The following is a 22,582-nucleotide window of genomic DNA, read 5'->3' as shown; positions in this document are numbered from 1 at the left end:
ACCACGCTACATTTTTAGCACTCGGCTGACCATTCGTCGCAGGAAATTAGCAACCGAGTGTGTTTTTATACCCTCCACCATATTATGGAGGTTACAATTAAATTTCTATCTAACCATGCCCGTCTGTTGAAATCACGATACAGCTCACAATTTTTAAGATAGAGCTTTGTAATTTGGTATAGAAGTTTCTATTACTCCTAGGATGTTTGGTATTGTAAATGGACTATATCGGTCCACGCCTTCATATAGCCCCCGTAGAACGTTATCACCTGATTTTTGGTATTTTGAAGGTTTTAGCTGAAATTTGGTACTTAGTCTTCGTTGGGGGTATAAAACTTTCTCCCGGTATCGGTCCACGCATTCATATAGCCCCTATAGAACGGTACCACCCGATTTTCGGTATTTCTATGGTTGTGGCCTCAATATTCGACTGAAATGGTATATAACCTTTGTTGTGGGTATAAAATTTCCCCCTTTAAATTTGTCGGTATATACCCACGCCTTCACGTTGCCCCCATAGAACGGTACCTCCCGATTTTCGGTATTTTGAAGTTTGGCCTAAATATTACTCCAAAATAGCTGAAATTTGGTATTTAGACTTCGTTGGGGGTACTCAACTTTGCTCTTTAAATTTGTCGGTATAGGTCCACGCCTTCATATATCCCCCATAGAACGGTACCCCCGATTTTCGGTTTTTTGAAGTTTGTGGCCTCAAAATTCCTCCGAAATGGCTGAAATTTGGTATTTAGACTTCGTCGGGGGTACTCAAACTTCCTCTTTAAATTGTTGGGTATAGGTCCACGCTTTCTTATAGCCTCCATGGAAAGGTACCGCCCGATTTTCGGTATTTTGAAGGTTGTGACTTTAATATTCCACCAAAATGGCTGCAATTTGGTATTAAGTCTTCGTTGGTGATATAAAACTGTTACCCAGAAATTTGTCTGTACAGGTCCACGCCTTCATATTGCCCCATTTCCGATTAAAATTCGTCGGTGTAGGTCCATGTTTCGATATAGCCCCCTTAGAACGGTATCTCCCGATTTTCGTAATACTGAAGGTTGTGACGCCAATATCCCACCGAAATGACTGAAATTCGTTATTTAGTCTTCCAAGGGGTTATAAAATATTCCAGAAGAGTATTATCAATATATGTATATCCACGTCTTCCCATATCCCCATAGAAGCGTACTTCTTGATTTTCGGTATTTTTATACCCTCCACCATAGTATGGAGGGTATATTAAGTTTGTCATTCTGTTTGTAACACATCGAACTAATCATTGGCGACCCTATAAAGTATATATATTCTTGATCAGGATAAAATTCTAAGACGATCTAGCCATGTCCGTCTGTCCGTTTGTTGTAATCACTCTAGCGTCCGCAATAATTCAGATAGAGTGCTGAAATTTTGCACCCGAGGGTCTTTTTTCCATAGGCAGGTCAAGTTCGAAGATGGACTATATCGGTCCACTTTTTGGTATAGCCCCCATATAACGGTACCACCGGATTTGAGGTATTTTGACGTTCTTCGCCACATTTGCAGACCGAATTAGCTATAATTTGGCACTTAGGGTTCCTAGTGATCAACAAACTTATATCCCAAAGGATATGGGCATAGGTCCATGTTTTGGTATAGTCCCCATATAACGGTACCTCCCGATTTTCCGTATTTAGAGATTTTTAGCCACAATTTGTAACCGAAATATCTGCAATTTGACATTTGAGGTTCTCAGTGGTCATGAAACATCTCCATCAAACATTGTCAACATAGGTCCATGTTTTGGTATAGCCCCCATATAACGGCACCTCCCGATTTTCGGTATTTTGAGAATTTTAGCTAAAATGTTTAACCGAACTAGCTGTAATTTGCCATTAGAGGTTCTCAGTGGTCATGAAATATCTCCACCAAGCATCGTCAACATAGGTCCATGTTTTGGTATAGCTCCCATATAACGGTACCTCCCGATTTTCGGTATTTTGAGAATTTTAGCTGCAATTTTTAACCGAACTAGCTGTAATGATCGGTATTTTGAGAATTTTGGCTACAATTGTGTCTATTCAAAAATAATCGTCAATATAGGTCCATGTTTTGGTATATCCCCATATAACTGTACCTCCCGATTTTCGGGAATTTTCAGTGGTCACGAAATTTCTTCAATAAAATTCGTCAACATGGGTCCATTTTTGAGGGTCTACATTGTTTTGATGAAACTACCCTCAATTTGACTCTTGAAGTTCCCTGCAGCTATAAAACTTTTCCGCCAAAAAATTTAAAGATATAGCCCCGTAGGTGGTACCTTTCACCTAGCTGAACACATTTTTTTAGATTAGATCATATAACAAAATGGAGGTGAAAGCCTGGGTCACGGAAAATTCCTCTTGGGGAAGAAAGGCCTTGGTGAGTATATTATGAACCCCGAAGGACAGATCCGCCGTGAGTCGAACTTCCGCCTTATGGCGTGATGAAATTTTTGTTAGAGACCTTGTGGGCCATCAGGAATTAGCGTTATATCTTTGTTTACTGTTGCTTAAGTGCTCTACAAAAACAACAAACAAAGATATAATGCTAATTCATGATGGCTTACATGGTCTCTTGCAAAAACTTCATCACGCCATAAGGCGGAAGTTCGAATCACGGCGCATCTGTCCTTCGGGGTTTTTAATATACACACACCAAGGGCTTTCATCTCCAAAAAGAATAATCTCTGTCCCAACATTTGTGTTCACAGTGTAATTTAAGCAATAGCGGGAGGCAGTAGGAGTCTAACCATTATCGAAAAATTGTTCCACCTAAAATTGTAAAAGGACCCTAATTATTCCATTTTAATTAAGACTATTTTATGGTGGAGGGTATAAAAAGTTCAGCCCGGCCGAACTTAACGACTTTTTACTTGTTTAGGTTTCAGCTACGTTCTCTTACGGAAATATATGAAATTTGGAATTTAGTCTTCTTTGAGTCTAAAAACTTTCCGCCAGAAATTTGTCGGTATAGATCGACGTTTTGAAATAGCCCCCACAGAACGGTGCCTCACATTGTTTTACCGAAATTGCTGAAATTTAGTATTAAGTCTTAAGTCATTTTACTTTAATAAAACTTATGGTGGAGGGTATAGCAAGTTCGGCCCGACCGAACTTAACGCCGTTCTTATTTGTTGTGATTAGAGTTTGAACGCAGTAATAAACCAGTAAGGAAAGGATCAAAGTCGGGCGGGTCCGACTATATGACACCCTACACCACTTTGAATATGTAAAATATAAATCGGAGCTATATCCAGATCTTAACCGATTTCGATATAATTTGGCACATTTATTTCCAGACCGAATTCAGTCACATATTCCAAATATCATTGAAATCGGATTTATATAGCGTGTTTGGTGCAGCAAATACGCGAAATCGACCGAAAATATATATGGGAGCTTTATCCAAATCTGAACCGATTTCGATATAATTTGGCACATTTATTTCTAGACCAAATTCAGTCACACATTCCAAATTTCATCGAAATCGGAAATATATAGCGTGTTTGGTACAGAAAATACGTTAAATCGGCCGAAAATATACATATATGGGAGTTATATCTGAACCGATTTCAATATAATTTGTGACATTTATTTTTAGACCGAATGCAGTCACACATTCCAAATTTCATAGAAATCGGACATATACAGCGTGTTTGGTGCAGCAAATACGTGAAATCGGGAGAAAATATATATGGGAGCTATATCCAAATCTGAACCGATTTCGATATAATTTGGCACACTTATTTGTAGACCGAATTCAGTCACACATTCAAAATTTCATCAAAATTGGCGTGTTTGGTGCAGCAAATACGTGAAATCGGGCGAAAATTTATATGGGAGCTATATCCAAATCAGAACCGATTTTCACCAGAAGCAATAGCGTTCTTCCTATGGCTAAAAAAATTGTAGTCCCCAATTTTTAGCTGAATCGGGAAAAAAATGCGACCTGTACGTTGCGAACAAAAATACATGTACAGACGGACAGACGGACGGACATGCATAAATCGACTCAGAAAGTGATTATATGTATATCCCCAAAAGGAACTATGGGTCTATTTCGTTTCCTTTTGTATGTTACATACAAATGCACAAAGACATAATACCCCTTACCACAGTGTGGTGTAGGGTATAAAAAGGTGTCAATCAATGACAAAATTCCTCCATCATATGGTAGAACCTAAAGAATACTAATTATTATTATTTAAAAATACAAAAATATATGTTGAACGGCTTCACCAAAACTTCGCATGTCCTTTGAATGAAAAATTGGAAATAATTTTATTGTAATTTTTAATGCATTACACTGGTAACGCCGATCTCCAAAGCAATTGTTTGCTGAAATCCTGGCTAAGCCGTTGAAACATTGTTGCTTATTCTCTTTTCTGATATGTGTTGATCATGCGTGCTGCAATATATGAGTATGCGTGTCCGATGCTGTTTTATTATAGCAACAATATCAAATATCATCAGCATCTCCAGCAATATTTTTGTGAAATTTTTTGCTACACGTTGCCGTTGTTCATTGTTGCTAAACATATTTCGAATAAATTTTAGCAGGCAAAGCTGCAAATATTCGTTAGCATAATAATATGGCGTTAAACCCTGGTTGTAAACCTACCCTCCATATTATGGTGGAGGGTATAAAATCTCAGAAAAGAATCCGTTATTACGTTATAACTATTTATTTCTTTACAAATCATTTTATGATATTTTCCTCAATATTAATTCATAAATTGTCCAAGATCTATAAATTATTTGAAATGATTGCGAAATAAATCTCTATTTCATATCTTGACCTTGACACATAAATTATGTTTCCCTTAGGGAAATTAAATGATATAGTTTTTCGCAGTATGTACGGTGATATATTTAGTTTTGCATTTGATACCTTTCCCACCGCACTCACACAACAGAATTAAGGTCGACAAAAACCATGACGTAGAGGATATCAATGGCAATAAAGATGTATTGAAATTTGTTGTCATTTGTAATTGATTTTTTTTTCATTCTTTCTTGTAGCTCCCCAGTGTAATAAAAAATTGATAGATGTCGATGTAGATTGTCGGTTATGGCAGACAACAAAACCATAAAGTTGAAGATACCTTTGCTAGAAATGAAGCAACAGTAAAATTGTGTCGCCCGCTTCTTGGTTTATGACCCTGTGTGCTGAAGATTTATGTCCTTAAGATAACCGACAAACAAACACAAAGGTGGTCAGGGCGATGTCTTAGATGATGACGATGGTGATGAAGGAATAAATGAAATGGGAGAAATCACTGGTCGACGTGGAAACAGTGGAAATTATTGAAAGCTAAACGAATATTTATAGAAAAGAAATCACAAAGAAATGACAAAGGGTCCACGGAGGGGCGGGTGAAATGTAGTTATGTTACGTCGAAATTTTGATTAGTAAAACATTGCCACAAGTGGACACTAAACTGTCTGCATTATATGTGGATAGATATGTATATTTATTATATAGTGGTCTAGCTACGTTAAAGGTAATAACAATCCTTTAGTCTTAAAATATTTTCATTAATGTAATGAAATACTTTCATTAATGCAACCAAGCCTTAGTTCAAAATCAGTGATACATTTCATTGATGTAACGTACGATTTTACTTATGTTATGAAGTCATTTCATACTCACGTAAGGAATAAAAATTAAGTCAATGCTAAATATGTTTAATTCATTTGATTGTAATTAGTTTTGAACATGGATACAACACGTCAGTTTTAATTCATCAGGTAGGTATTAGCTACATAAATTAATGATACCATTGGGCGTTGTCATCTGTATTTAAAATTGAAAGAATGAACAATTTGTTTTCAAATTAACTGGTTTTCTAAACATTAACTTACCTTCATATTTTGCCGCTGAGTCGTCCCCTGTGTACGTCCATCATGTTGGGATACAACATACAAAATTCACATAAAACAACTGTACACAAAAAAACTACATGAAATAGTTTTAGTTTAATAGTTGTATTTTCTTTTCACATTAAAATCTCCATACCTACTTTCAACTAAATTGAGGAAAGAGAAGTGTTGTATTGCCTTGTCGTGTTTCTGCTTGTTAAACTCACATACCAACATTCACACCACATAGCTGGAATTTAGTTCATAACAACAATGAAATAAATAACAAAGAACAACTGAGAATAACATACAGAGAGACTACGTCTTGATACACGTGTGAAAAAATGAGACAAACATATTTTAATGAGATTATGAAGGACTTGGGCGTCAATATCTTTCACCCAAACTGTGCACGACAAATTACAATGGAGCTCTTTAAAAATGTTTCATTACTTTAATAAAACTGTTTCATTTACTTAATGAAAATGTTTCATTTATTTCATTTATATAATGAAACTGTTTCATTTATTTAACGAAACTATTTCATTAATTTTTGGAGCCAACCAAAAACATAAAGTATATCAAATTTTCCGCCATTTTCCTCAAAGTTGTTTGCATACTAGTTTTTTAAGCACATACAATTTGGCATAATTTCAATACTCACATATTTTTCTTAAATTTAAAAAAATAAAAAGTTTCATTACATCAATGAAGGTTTCATACCACGAACGTTGTTTTAATGTAACATTTCATAGCATCAATGAAAAATAATCACTGAAACACGTGCATTGATACAATGAAGCATTTTTCCTTCAGTGAGTAAAGGATGGAAGTCATTTGAATACGAATATGGCAATGAAAGCGTTCACATTTCAATGTGAAATGCTTCCTAGAAATTTTGTCTTAGAACAAGAAACTCAAAGTTGTTTCTTATTTTGATACTATTGATTAGCCACGGTTATATTTTACAAATGTTCTCAAAAATATATTTATATATACCAATGACTTCAGTTATTCAATACTTGCTATTAAAATCCAACAACTTCCCCAAGACATGTTCCAATAAAATATAAAATACTGTTTTGTTCATAAAATCAAACCACTTCCAAAACATTAACTACACCCGCGACCTTCACTCGGTTTTGTAATACGAGTAATCCATAACAAATAATAAACTACTTAAAATTTTCGAAGGGGAGGCATCTCTACGTAGCTCGTAAAATAAATAAGAGTTTTTATGGCCACGACCATAAAATCGACGACTAATCAACAATTCCAGTGGCCAACATAACTGTTCACATACATAGAAATAATCCCTAACCAAAAAGTAACCAAAAGTGTGAATGTGTACTATTTCATCTCCTACTTCTTCTTCATCCTTCTGTTAGTATTCCTGTAAAGTAATGTTTGTATATGACGACGATTATGTCTATGGAATGATGGTCATTTATCATTGGAACGAAGAAGAAAACATTGGCTTGGCTTTTTCTGTTTCTCGTTGTTATTTTGCAAACAAAAATCTGATAATAGAGCGTATGAAATGTTTCATTCCTCGAACCACACCACACACAAAGAAAGAATGAAATGGCAAACGAAGAAATGAACCAAATCAGAACAAGAGTAACCAGAAAAAGGACTTAACAAATTGCAATAATTTTGTCAAGAAAGACATCAAACATAAGGACATGTTAAGAACACTCGATTCGAATGAAATGAGAACATTCAAATTGAGCGGAGGAATTGGGATGACTTATTTATGTTGAAAAGAAATAAATATCTTGTTTTGATATATTTTATTGCATAATTCCTATGGTTGGTGTTATATAAAATCAGTTATTACGTTGGCAGACAGGCTATCATCGAGGGGAAAGTGTAGAAAAAAGTATAGCATTGTGAAATGACTACTCCAAAAAACTTATGTGCGATAAAAGATGTAAATATTAATTGGCTTTCTCTACACAGAAAAAAATATGTGTTAGAAATATGTTTGAATTCAAACAAATTTATGTTTGGAACATTTTGTAACATATTTCAATTTTATTTCTTTTTATTTGAAAATTTGTTTCTCGTTAGAGACGATCTTACTGACCAAGATGCTTTTTGAAAAAGGAAAGCCGACGATATTTTATAATAAATAGCTGTGTATGGTGGGTGCAAAAGAAGACGTTTTTCATTCGTGGTGTGTGTGCGGTATGCGGCCAAAATCTTGTCTTTTGTTCATTGTTGTTGTTGTAATTTATACTTCCACATTTTTTCTATAACTCCCGGGCTACTAGCAAGCGAAGATGAAAAGAAATAAATGGTATAAATTCTTTTTTGTTTGGGCGTTAATGCGAGAAACACAGAGATCATTTTTCTTCAGCTTCTTCAAAACAATCGTTGAATGCTGGCGCAAAGTGAGTAAATAAATCATTGTTTTATGTTTTCTTAAAGTAATGATTATTTTAAGTAAATTAACTGGCCAATACTTTTTATAATTGGAAATTTTATATATAAAAACGTGAATGAAAATATTTTATTGGTCAAAGAAGGAATCGCATTTCATATTGAATATTAGGGCTATTTGTTGCAAATGACACCATATTCTCTTGTCCAATAGGTACAATAAATATAAACATAAAATTCACGAGTTTATAAAGAAAAACAAAAATTGCAATAGTGTCAAAAATTCCTAAAATGCTCCGAAATGGCGCGATTTGAGAACAAATTGGTCCAGAACGCTTTGGTAATGATTTTAAATTAGATTACAAAAAAATAAAAAAAAATAGTTAAAAGCAAATATGTTGTCATAACAGCTAAAATTAAAAAATGCATTACTGAACTTCAATGCATTTGGTGCGGAAACTTTTTTCGCGATAGAGAAAAAATTACACCTTATTTCATAATAGTTTTTCATGCTCTACACGGCTATGTGGTGGTATTTTTGATATTTGCAAAAAAGTGCAAAAAGTTATATCCCTAATGCATATATTTGAAATATGTATGTACAGGAGAACAACTATAAACGAAGATGTATGTTAGAAATGTCACATATAATCAATATACCTAATAAAAATAGGTAAAAAACCTTTTTAAGTTAAACGGTTTTATGTTAAACATACATTGCAATGTTTAAGATAAATGTACTAAAAACTAAAAAAATAATAAAATAGATACAGTCGTGGGAATTATAAACATATGCATAGACTAGACTAAAATAAAACCGTGGGGCATGTCAATTGTCTACAATCATTGATTAAAACGTTGTTTGTTTTGTAATGTTACACTATAATTAGGCACTTGTTCAACCGACAACGATGGACGTGTGATAAGTAGGGCTAGAATGTGGAAACAAGCTAGCAATCTCGATTATAAGCGAGTTTTAGGGTTTCATAGTGGTGAGCGAGTAGTACTTTGTCGATTAAAGACAAACTACGAGCAGTGAAACGCTTCCTCGCCAGGCAGCAGTAGCGGCCGCCATCTTGGATTTATAATGATAATGAATAAATATAATTGTATTGTCACCAAAATCCAAAGTGTATACAAAATTTCAGATTAATCGGTTGACAGGAAGAGGGTGAAATTTGAATTACTAAATTTGACCCAAGAATAAATAATAAATAAAACAAACGGGGTGAACTAAATAAAACCATTTAAAAAAGTGTTTCACTCCACACAGGCTGAGGGTATATCTCTGTCGGCTGATACTTTTTTACTTGTTGGTCGTATCAAAGTGTATATACTCTCGTTAGCATAAATGCTGAGGGTATACAAATTCTTAAAATTGTTTTTATCTTTAACAATTAAAAAAGTATTAGTCTGCTTTGTCGACAGCGATATTACCATATTACAACATTGCCAAATTTTTGAGCAAATCGGTTGATCAGGTTAATCCTGCGCTCCAGGCACAACTTTCGGGCTATCTCCGAAAGAAGTACAAAAAAATTTTACTGCTGTTATGGGGCGAGCAAGAGCAAGTTGTTGCAACAAAAATCGAAACGATTCGAGAGCAGGTCCTAAGTGTGGGAAGTACACAAAGGAGTGGACCGATAGAGTCCATATTGGAAGCTCATGGTCTGGTAGAAATTTTAGGATGTGCAGAGTAAAGATCAAATCGTTTCATCCGTTCGGGAGTTGTCGTTCGCTCCAGCCAGCCATACAGATGGACGGACATTGCTAAATCGACACCAAATTTTCGGAAACGGATTTCGTCCAAAAACAGTTGGGGTCTAAAACCTTTTTTTCTGGTTAGTCTAAAGACTGAGGGTATTAAAACATCCAACCGGAGGACCTTAAGGACCTATGTTGTTTTAAAAAATTCACCGTTGTCGATTCGATTTATATTTTCAATAATTATTGCATGTAATATTTTTGTCAATCACAATCTCCCATTTGTCATGTAGGGCATATGCACCATATTTACAAATACCTCATCAAAATATGTCAATGTTGGAACGTGTTTAATCTGTTTAAGACTACTATTACACTAGATTATTCGTCTTCGTTTCCCGCTCTAATGTATTTACATTTGCCAGATTTGTTGCTTTCCTTTTACCTACCTTGTGAATTGCACACGTAATTGTTGTACCACCTTTGGTGTGGTGTTGCGTGAATTCCTGTGTTTTTTCATGTGTAAGAATTTTCGCACACGTGCTCATCATCAACATTATCACCGGCGGTGGCATCAAGTGTGCCTACATAGTTTTGGGTGGTTAGAATCCACTCAGTATCGGATGATGATGACTGGAATTTGATTCAATTTACCTAGAGCAGATGTTTAGTAATTGTTGAGTCGTGTGTTATCACAGTTTTCATCATCATCGTTGGCAGTGATTGTTGTAAGGATGATAAATCAACTCTAGTTACATATATTCTAACATTTTATGTATTCAAGTACATTTAGATTGTCATGAAATAATTTGTTTGCAGTTTTTTAGTATCTTACCAGAGAGCCTTCGAAAAAAATAAAGGAAAAATGGTTGTATTCACATAATATTTTAAGTGCCCATCAAAAGGTATTCCAAGGGACTCCCTGAGCGTATGCTTTATACAATATATAATTTATACGCATCAAAGTACTGCAAATTGTTTGGATTGTTCTACAACTTAGCTCATATAAAATACCTTGCAATGGAGCAATCTTACTAAATTGTATTGTGTACCTTTTAAAGGTATTTATTTCATTTTATTATATTTGCTTTTCCACCTTTTTGTATGAGAAAATACTCTTTTAACCAATCGATTCTGTATTGTAGCAGCAAATTTCCCATTAGCAACAAAATACAATGACTTGACAAACAACATAAAACGCTACCTAACCCATAGATAATGAGGCACAAAATGAAGACAAGAATACAAATAACAGTCATAATGACAAACAACAAAATAAGCTTAAATAACTGCAAATCACGACATCTAAAAAATTGTTCAAGGTTACTTCAATATTTTTAGGAAAAACATTTATTTTGAAAAATGTTTTGAGGCATGGAAAGGATAAGAAGTTGTTTTAAGTTTTTATGGATAACTTTCGTTAATATCTATGGGTTTCAAATAAAATGACATAAGTCGACTTACATAAATTTTGAGTTATTAATGCCACGTAGTTTTACTTTTTGAGAGATCTCCCTATCACTTTTCCGTTTTTGAAAAAAAAATGTTCCGTTACTGATGATTTCGGCAAAACTACGTAAATGAGACTTTTCATAAAATAATTTTTATAATAAACTTATCATCTGGATAAAAAGACTTAAGATGACTTAGCTCATTTTAGATAAAAATAAAATTAAAATATTTATTGATTCTCTTTCAAGTGAAAACGACTTAAGACTAAATGTGCTCTTTTGCATGCTACTTTATGTTATTTTTCTGAATGAATTTTGGTATAACACAAACTTATAATACCCTTTCCACATTGTGTGTAGGGTATAGTAAAGCCACATCTTGTCAAACAAATGTAACACTTTACAAAACACTGATACTGCCCTAATGCAGGGCTTGGTGTGTTCGAGAGAAAATTTCTTTGAAAGGTCTATGGCCCAATTTGCGTTGACGGTGAATATCGACGCCGTATGAAAAGCGAACTCTATCAACTATACAACGACATCACTATAGTTAAAGGTATCGAGATACAACGATTGCGTTGGCTAGACCATGTCATCGGAATAAGTTATGGTGAATCCTCTAAAAAGGCGTATAAATACGGCACATGGCGGCACACGCTGAACTGGACGGGCAAGGATTCTTTGGAGCAAAGAAGTGAAACGCGACATCAGAGAACTCCACATCCCAGATTGGGAAAATACAACAGTAAATAGTTAGGATTAGAGATCTTTCCTTAGCTCGACTTATGGAACAAATGTTCTGTAAAAAGCCAGCTAAGTAAGTAAGTCATCATTATAAATACTTTAACGGTTTCTTAAGTAATCGTTTAGTAATATCTGTACGAATATCTGCCATGATTGGACACAATTGTTAATACCACAGTGAATTACTTTCGGTGACGTCTTTATGCAATAATAACCACATAAACTCATTTTACTGTTGACTATAAATATTCTTGGCTCTTGAGATTTATGGAAGAGAGAGGAGAGAGATTGAGGAGATAACTGAGAAAATTGTTTTGCTTTGGACAGCTGGTAAATTCGTAAATATATTATGCAATAAATTTTATTATTAGTGAATGCCATCATAAAAATATTTAAATATTACTATTTTATGTTTAATTTAGATGGAAACGGTTTTTAATATTATTATTTATACATCAATGACTAATCCTTGAATGACAAATTAAATTTTATTATATTGTTTAGGTCATTTAAATGGCCTTAAACAAAAATTGGTAGCCTAAAAAAATCATTTAAAAATTCCGCTTTTGCCATAAAATTCTTTCTTCCATTATAAAATAAATTTTTCTTTGCTGGGTTATATTACGCAGCAACTAACAGCATCATTACCAGTTCGTTCTGTGTGCATTCAGAGCAAGTACACATCACTGCCGTCAAATCCACCACCCGTAGGAGCACCATCATAACCATTAGCACCAGGACATTCAGGAAAATGTAGCCTCATGGATAATGTTATTGTTTTCACTGATCGAATGTTCAGACTCCTTGTGTGTATGTACGTTAAGTTTGTTTTTCTTTTTGTTTTGTTTTTTGCCCGTACGAAAGTGTATATACCGTCGTTAGCATAAATGCTGAGGGTATAACAGTGTCAACTTGAATCGCGATTTATTTCAAAAGCGCTCCGGCGTTTTTGTTTTATACCCTCAGCATTTATGCTAACGAGGGTATATACACTTTCATTCGGGCAAAATGTGCCTCATCGAAATAATGATTTTAGACCCCAAGTATGTTTGGACGAAATGTGTTTCAGACAATTTGGAGTCGATTGAGCAATGTCCGTCCGTCTGTCTGTCTGTCTGGCTGGAGCGCACGATAACTCTCGAACGGATGAACCGATTCGGTTCTAATTTTGGCTTTCGTAATATTTTGCCCAAACTTAGTTTAAGTTCGAAGATGGGCTATATCGGTCCACTCTTTCCGGTACATCCCCTACAAAACTTCGAAAATGTTCGGAAAATTTGTGCGCACGATAACTCTTGAATTGGATTACCGATTTGGTTCATACTTTGCCCATCGTGAAATATGTACCAGACTTAGATGAGGTTCCAATATGGACTCAATAGGTCTACTCCTTCGGGCACCTCCCACACAAAATTTTGGATAAGTTCAGTTTAGGACCTGGTCTCGAATCGCTTTGATTTTTGTTCTAGCAACTTGTATTTACTGCCCCCCAATACGACGGTACAAGTTTTATCAGGGGCAAGTCCAAACTTCCTGAGAAAATAGCCTGAAAGTTTCACAAAACCCCTATGACACCGTGTGAGGTGGTTGAAGCGCAAGATAACTCTCCAACGGATCTGCTGATTGGGTCCAAAATTTGGCCTTTGTAATATTTTGTCCAAACATGGTTTAAGTTCGAACATAAGCCATATCGGTCCGCTCCTTCAGGTACCTCCGCCATTTCAAAAATGTTCGGAAAAATTGTTCGTACGGTAACTTTTGAAGGGAGTGGCCGAATTGGTCCATACTTTACACATCTTAATATATCTACCAGATATAGATCAGGTTCAAATATGGACTATATTTGTCCACTTCATCCAGTACCTCCCAAACAAAATTTCGGATAAGTTAACATTAAGACCTGCTATCGAATCACTTTTATTTTTGTTGAAGCAACTTGCATTCGCTGCCTCAATTATGATGGTAAAAGTTTTTTCAGGGGCAAAACCACACTTCTTAAGCAGACAGCCCGAAGGGTGTAAAACCCCCCTATGGCACCATATGTAGTGGCTGGAGATCGACTTCCATAATAGTCAATGTCGATCCATTCCTTTAAGTAATTCCCCCGCAAAACTTCTGCTCTTTAATCTAATCAACATTTTTGTCGGTTCATACGTTCAAAATTTTTAAAACCCTCTAAATACATACGTTTTTTGGAAAAAAATTGTTTCAATATACACAAGCTGAGGGTATATCTCGGTCGGCCAATCCGACTGTTACTTTTTATACCCTCAGCCTTTAGGCTAAAGAGGGTATTTACACTTTGATACGACCAAAAATGTGCCTCATCGAAATAATCCTTTTAGACCCCAAGTATGTTTGTACGATATCCGTTTCAGACAATTTTGAGTAGATCTAGCAATGTCCGTCCGTCTGTCTGTCTGTCTGTTTATCCGTCTGTCTGTCTGTCTGTCTGGCTGGCTGGTGCGCACAATAACTCTCGAACGGATCAATCGATTCTCTTCAAATTTTGGTTATCGAAATATTTTGTCCAGATTCGATTTAAGTTCGAAGATGGGCCATATAGGTCCACTCCTTCAGATACCTCCCCCACAAATGTTCAAAAATTGTCGCAAAACTTTTGCGCACGATAACTCTTGTAGGGATTAACCGATTTGGTCCATACTTTGCACATCGAGTAATTTCTACCACACTTAGATGAGGTTCCAATATGGACTCAATCGGTCCACTACTTCGGGTACCTCCCACACAAAATTTCGGAAAAGTTCTGTTCAGGACCTTGTCTCGAATCGCTTTGATTTTTGTTTACGCAAGTTGTATTCGCTGTCCTCTATACGACGCTGTAAGTTTCATTAGGGGCAAGTCCATACTTCCTGAGAAAATAGCCTAAAAGTTACAAAAAAGCCTATGACACCGTGTGTAGTGGTTGAAGCGCAAGATAACTCTCGAAAGGATCTGCCGATTCGGTCCAAAATTTGGCTTTCGTAATATTTTGTCCAAACTTAGTTCAAGTTCAAAGATGGATTATATCGGTCCACTCCTTCCGGTACCTCCCCCACAAAAGTTCGAAAATGTTCGGAAAGTTTGTGCGTACGATAACTCTTGAAGGGAGTAACCGATTTGGTCCATACTTTGCACATTATGAAACGTCTACCAGACTTAGATGAGGTTCCAATATGGACTCAATCGGTAAACTCCTTCGAGGACCTCCCATACAAAATTTCGGAAAAGTTCAGTTTAGGACCTGCTCTCGAATCGCCTTGGATTTTGTTGTAACATCTTGTATTCACTGTCCCCTATACGAAGATACAAGTTTCCTCAGGGGCAAGTCCATATTTTCTGAAAAATAGCCTGAAATTTGAAAAACAAACCCTATGACACCATGTTTATGGGTGGAAGCGCAAGATAATTCTCGAACGGAAATGCCGATTCCGGCCAAAATTTGGCATTAGTAATATTGTTTCCAAACTTAGTTTAAGTTCGTAGATAAGCCATATCGGTCCACTCCTTCAGGTACCTATCCCACAAAAGTTCGAAAATGTTCGGAAAGTTTGTGCGTACGATAACTCTTGAAGGGAGTAACCGATTTGGTCCATACTTTGCACATTATGAAATTTCTACCAGACTTAGATGAGGTTCCAATATGGACTCAATCGGTAAACTCCTTCGAGTACCTCCCACACAAAATTTCGGGAAAGTTCAGTTTAGGACCTGCTCTCGAATCGTTCTGATTTTTGTTTTAGCATCTTGTATTCACTGCCCCCCATACGACGGTACAAGTTTCATCAGGGGCAAGTCCATACTTCCTGAGAAAATAGCCTAAAAGTTGCACAAAACCCCTATGACACCGTGTGAGGGGGTTGGAGCGCAAGATAACTCACGAACGGATCTGCCGATTGGGTCCAAAATTTGGCCTTAGTAATATTTTGTCCAAACATAGTTTAATTTCGAAGATAAGCAATATCGGTCCACTCCTTCAGGTACCTCCCCCACAAAATTTCAAAAATTTTCGGAAAATTTGTTCGTACGGTAACTTTTGAAGGGAGTAGCCGAATTAGTCCATACTTTACACATCCTAATACATCTAGCAGATATAGATGAATTTCAAATATGACGATATTTGTCCACTTCATTTAGTACCTCCCAAACAAAATTTCGGATAAGTTCACTTTAAGACCTGGTATCAAATCACATTGATTTTTGTTAAATCAACTTGCAATCGCTGCCTCAATTACGATGGTAAAAGTTTTTTCAGGGGCAAATTCACACTTCTTGAGCAAACAGCCCGAAGGGTGTAAAAACCCCTTATGGCACCATATGTAGTGGCTGGAGATCCACTTCCATAATGGGCAATGTCGATCCATTCCTTTAAGAATTTCCTCCGCAAAACTTTTGCTCTTTAACCCTAATCAATATTTTTGTCGGTTCATACGCCCAAAATTTTAAATACCCTCTAAATACATACGTTTTTTGGGAAAAAATTGTTTCAATATACACAGGCCAAGCCGCCTGATACTTTTTTACTTGTTTTTTTTTTGTTTTTTCATTCTTCCCTTTTATGAACATTGTAGTTTCAGAATCAACTTCTCAGACGTAAGCACCTTCCATTTAAAGTTGCTTCAAGAGCACCGTGATCTTGGATCTATGCTTAGGAGCCCGAAACAAAACAGGAATCTACCGTTTAGGTCTTCGAAAGCGAGCCAAATCCAACGAAAGTTGTTCATGTAAGAAGCATTTCGACGCAAATGGTCGTCTGTTTCTTCGGCAAAACTGACCGTGTGGCATGAGAAATGTAGGACGGTCGATTCTGAATAGTACACTACAATTTGTTTGCCTGAAGACTCCTGAGCAATTCGAAAAACGAACAAGAAAGACGAATCATTCTGCATCATGACAATGAGAGCTCTCACACATTGATTCAAACCAACGCTTGTTTGGCCGGACACAACGTGGAATTGATGGGTCATCCGCCGTACAGCCCTGACTGGGGATTCAATAACTTGATTTGATTCCAGCATATCAAGAAAAAAAGGCGTGGTCAACCATTTCGTCGCCATAAGATGCCGTTGAAGCATTCATAAACCTTGTTTTGGAGATGTCTCTATCGAAGTGAAGAAAGTGATTGAACAATTGGTTTGAACGCATGAAACGTGTATAAATCATGCTGGAGACTACTTAAGAAAACAATAAAACAATTTTTTGATGGCAAATATTCGCGTTTTTACTGTTAGGCCAGATAGTTATCGTGCAGCTTTTTTATATATATTGTTTTATAGCTTGTTTAATTTTCTCATTTTGTCAATAAACAACAATCGAATATGTTGCCATAATAATACCGAGGTCCTGTAGCCTTAAACAACATGCAGAACACCTACATATAAAGGTTAACCTTAAACACCATACTTGCATATGTAAAATTCTCATCATCGCCATCGTCATCAGGATTGTGGCCGTTGTAAATGTTGGCTGTTGTGTTGATGTTGTCAGCGTATTGTCGTTCGTCCTTGTCGTTATGAGTGACATCATTTACATATTTGGGGAAATGAGATGGAAGAAATAACATTTTACAGAAAAGTTCGAGACAACACAGGAACATACTTTCATACCTACATACATATTAATATGTACTCATGAGTGCAACAAATTTTATGTTCTTTGGTGGTAAATGATGACTTCATTTCCTTCTCTGTCTCATATTGGTGTGGGAGTTGTGCTTAAAAAGCAATTGAAAATGTAAATAAAATATGTGCCGAACATGGATGACGGCTTGCAACTTGATATAAACATGTGGAAGCTGATAAATTGTGTGAAAATGAATACCTGAGAAATAAAAAACATGATGTGCGTTCGTTGTAAACTTGTTTGTGCAAGGGTAGAAAAATTGATTGACAACTTACCGACATCGTTTATTAGACGTGTAAGTGGTTTCCCACACAGGATGAAACGAAGAATATGCAGATCACTTTTTCGTATTGAAGAAACCAATTATATTAAAATGCATTCTCATTATTCCTTATAATGAATCAATAAAGAATGAATGGATGAAAAAGTATGAATATGTGAATGAATGATTGGTACTACTAGAATGAAGTACCAGCATACCGAAAGTATCTACTACTAATGTTTATAAACACGTGTACTTACTTACTTAACTGGACTCTTACAGAACATTTGTTCCATAAGTCGAACTAAGAAAACATCTCCATTTCTCTCTGTTTGTTGCTTCGCTTTTTGGAATAACCGTTTTTTGACTTCGGTTTCCACTGGTTTGCTCCCTCGAAGCCTTGGCCTGCAAATTCTGAGTGTACCGCCATATGGCCCGTATTTATACGCCTTTTAAGCGGATTTTTCATTGTTCAGTCTTATGATATGGCCTAGCCAACGCAATCGTTGCATCTCAATACGTTTTTCTATACTGATGTTGTTGTGAAGCCAGCTCATGGTTCATACGACGTCGATATTCACCGTTAGATTGGTCCGTAGATCTTTCGAAGAATTTTTCTCTCAAACACACCAAGTACTGCCTTGTCTGCTTGCGTAAGTACCCAGGCTTCGGAACCATACATCAGCAAGGGTAATATCAGTGTTTTGTAAAGCGTTATTTTTCTTTGGCGAGATGTGGCTTTGTATCTAAACTGCTTACTTAAGCCAAAGTAGCATCTGTTGGTCAATACAATTCTTCCTTTTATTTCACAACTGATGTTGTTTGTTGTGTGCACGGCAATGCCGATGTAGACGAAGCCTTTTACGAACTCTAAATTATAGAACAAACTACAACAGTTGGTCCGAGGTCTGTGGACGCATTGGGCGTCGACAACATCAACTTGGTCTTCTCGCCGTTTACCGCCAGACTCACTTTTGCAGATTCTCCTTCAATCTTCATAAAGGTTTCAGTTACTTCTTTTACTAATCGTCCCATTATGTCTAGGTGATAAGCATAAGCAAGTCACATGTGGTTGTTGCTGTAGATTGTTCCATTCCGTTTAACGTTTGCCTCTCGTATAACATTTTCCAGCAGAATGTAGAATCTCTTTTGGTACAAAACTGTTCGAAGAGGTTCTTTCCTATCTTAACTGGAGATCGAGTGTCAGTTAAACTCATTTTACACTTTGCGGGCATACTAAATTCCGACATGGCTTGGAATACCTTTGAACGTAGCGGGCTGTCGAAGGTTGCTTTATAAGGGTAAATATCTGGTCAATGGTAGACTTGGCAGGTCTGAAACCGCATTGGTATGGTCCAATTATTTCGTTGACCATAGGCTTTAGTCGTTCGCACAGAGTGGTGGCACTACTACTGAATGATTTTTCGATATATTCACTGCATCCACCTAAAATTGATGCTGACATTTTGAAGCCGGAATTTCGTGGTTTTTTGATTTTTTTTTAATAATCCGGACGCGCAACAAGATAATATTCAAAAGTCATACTAGGATCATAGAACACGTGATTTTACATCGTTTAATGTATATCTCATGAGTGTGCTCCTTACAGCATCCTAGTAATTGGAGACTAAAGGCCAAAATTGTATGCGTTATTTTTCTTAAAAACATAATTTAAATTTAAATTTACAAGCGTCATTCAATTTCCTTTGAACCCCGCGTGAAATTTGTTTTTATTCGCGACGCATCTAATGAGCCCTTCTGTGTTTGAATTCATCCACTAAAACAGTAGATACAGATACCTTAAAATTAGGAAAATCTGTAAAAATATATTTTGACAAAACCGCGTACTAAACCGCGATCTTTGAAAAATTTGACAAAATGTTATCCTTTATACACGGTTATAATACTTGCAAAAATGTGTGTCATAAATTACAGAAATACGTGTGTAATATGGGCATTTCACACAAAATAGAATGTGGAGGTTCTTAAAAAATCTGTTTGAATTTGGTGTATATTGACGTATTTTTGATGGGTGCTCTGAAATCGTATTCGCATCATAATCGTATGCACTAAGGTTTTTTGCATTGTGTGATACAATTGATGGTACATTTTGGACGCAGAGTGAAAAATGGAAATATGTATAGATATTAAAGGAGATTGATTCGCTGCATCCAAAAGCGGATGCGCATGACCTGATTTAAACTCATTCGCGTATGACAGGCTATTTAATTTTCACATTTTCTGAATGATTGTGATTTCAATATTATATTTCCTATAGTTCTTGATGAAGTTTTAGCAGAGTATATACATTGTATGGGATTTAAGCGAAATAGTTTGAGAACTCCTAAATATTTTTTTCTAATCAAACCAACAAATATATTTGGAACAGTATTCGAATAATAAGTTTTTCTCTTTTGTTTTTGCTATAATATGCAATTTATATACCCAGTCTCTATAAATTTGGTTTCATATTTTTCTATGCATTGCACAGTGTCCAATTTTATGAAAAACCTGGCCAAAACTCTAAAAATGAATGGGTTTTGACCTAACCTTGGATTACTATGTTTTTGGGTCGCTGGTTTCATTTTTCATATTATTTAAAACTCCGGCGGTCATTAAGGGCTTTTTTTGGCCCTTCTCCTATAAAATGTAATCAAATCAGATCAAAATATTCTACAAATTTGTTCGTCATCAATTTTTACTATAGGTCCTAGAATACACCAAAACTCTATGTCATACCTAAACTCCAGAAAAATGAAAAATTGAAAGCACATTTTAGGGTTAAGGTCGTACTTCATGTGTGTTTTGGCAAAATTGTCTTAAAACAATTATCCTAGAAGAATGGCGTTAAAGACCAAAATGTTTTCAGTTAAATTTCACTATAAGTCGAAAAAAAATATTTATTTGCATTATTTACCAAGGAAATATCGGTATCAATTTTGCAAAATAAAGAAAACAAGAAACTAAAATATATATGCAAGCTTCTACCATTTCTAGGGGTTTGGAAATATTTGAGTTAAGATTACTTGGAATTCTTGCATTTTAGGTATATGGTGTCTTTGGCAACTTTACTAAATGCGAGGAATATTTTTCTTAAAAAAAGTATTCTTCGTGTGAGTCATAACAAATCTCCTATAAAATGTGATCGTAACAGATAGAACAAGTAAAAAAGCGTTAAGTTCGGTCGGGCCGAACTTTTCATACCCTCCACCATAAAATATTCTGAACTAAAATAGAATAATTAGTTTTCATTCCTGTCCCCAACTTTAAGTGGGTACGTTAAAATGTCAGAAAATGTACATAAAATGCTTCATTCGGGGTGTCTATATCTAACTATGTATGTTGAAAAATTTTGGTGGGCTAGAAAATGGGAGGTACCGTTATATAGGGGTTATAATAAAACATGGACCTATGTTGACAGTTTTTGATGGGAGCCTTTAATGTCAAATAACTCCTAATTCGGTTAAAAATTGTAGCTAGAATCCTCAAGATACCGAAAATCGGTACATAACGTGGGAACTTCAAATGTCATTAACAGCTAGTTCGGAGGTATGTGGGCTATACGAAAATATGAACTTAAATGAAAAAACTTTGTTGCAGAATTTTTGTTGGCTTTTAAATTTCAAATTACAGAAATTTCGTCCAAAAAATAAAGCTAAGGTATGGAAAATCGGGAGGTTTGTTTTGGGGCTATACCAAAACATGGACCTACGTGGTTAAACATTTTAAGTAAAATCCTCAAAGTACCGAAAATCGGGAATTATCGTTATATTGGGGCTATGTTGAAAATTGTTGATGCAGATGTGTGTTGATGCAAATATCAAATCACAGTTAGTTCGGTTAACAATTTTAGCTAAAATTGCCAATTACTGAAAATTGGGAGGTACCGTTATATGGGAGCTATATCTGAACATAGACCTATGTTGACAATTTTTTATGAATAGGTGTTTTGACCACTAAGAACTATGTCAAATTACAGCTAAACAAAAAAAAAACATTATTCCACAACATCCCATACGGGACAAGGGAGACTTCTCTCATATCAATGAGTGCACCCCGATTCATATTTAGCTCAATGATATGGGACCTACTGTTTATCGCCGAGTCCGAACGGCGTGTCTTAAGACACCACTTATGGAGAAGTTTTTCAAGGCTGAAATACTCAGAAAATATCGCCAACATTACTGAGGGGTATTTTGCCACCGTTGAAAAATGTTTGATTTGCCTGGCCGGGGAATCGAACCCCCGACCTTCTGCGTGCAAGGCGGGCGTGCATATCATTGCACCACGGTGGCACCCGCTCAAATTACAGCTAGTTCGTTTTAATATTGTAGTTAAAATCATCAAATTACTGAAAATCGGGAGGTACTTTTATATGGGAGCTTTATCAATACATCGACCTTTCTTGATAATTTTTGGTGGAGACCAAATGTCAAATGTTCAAATTACAGATAATTCGGTTAAAACTTGTAGGTAAAATTCTCAAAATACCGAAAATCCGTTATATGGAAATACCGAAATCCGTTATACCGAGG

The sequence above is a fragment of the Musca autumnalis genome, unplaced genomic scaffold (genome assembly GCF_047663935.1).
Source record: "Musca autumnalis isolate F117 unplaced genomic scaffold, ASM4766393v1 scaffold_2, whole genome shotgun sequence".
In the NCBI taxonomy this organism is placed as follows: domain Eukaryota; kingdom Metazoa; phylum Arthropoda; class Insecta; order Diptera; family Muscidae; genus Musca; species Musca autumnalis.
This window is presented reverse-complemented; position numbering follows the sequence as displayed.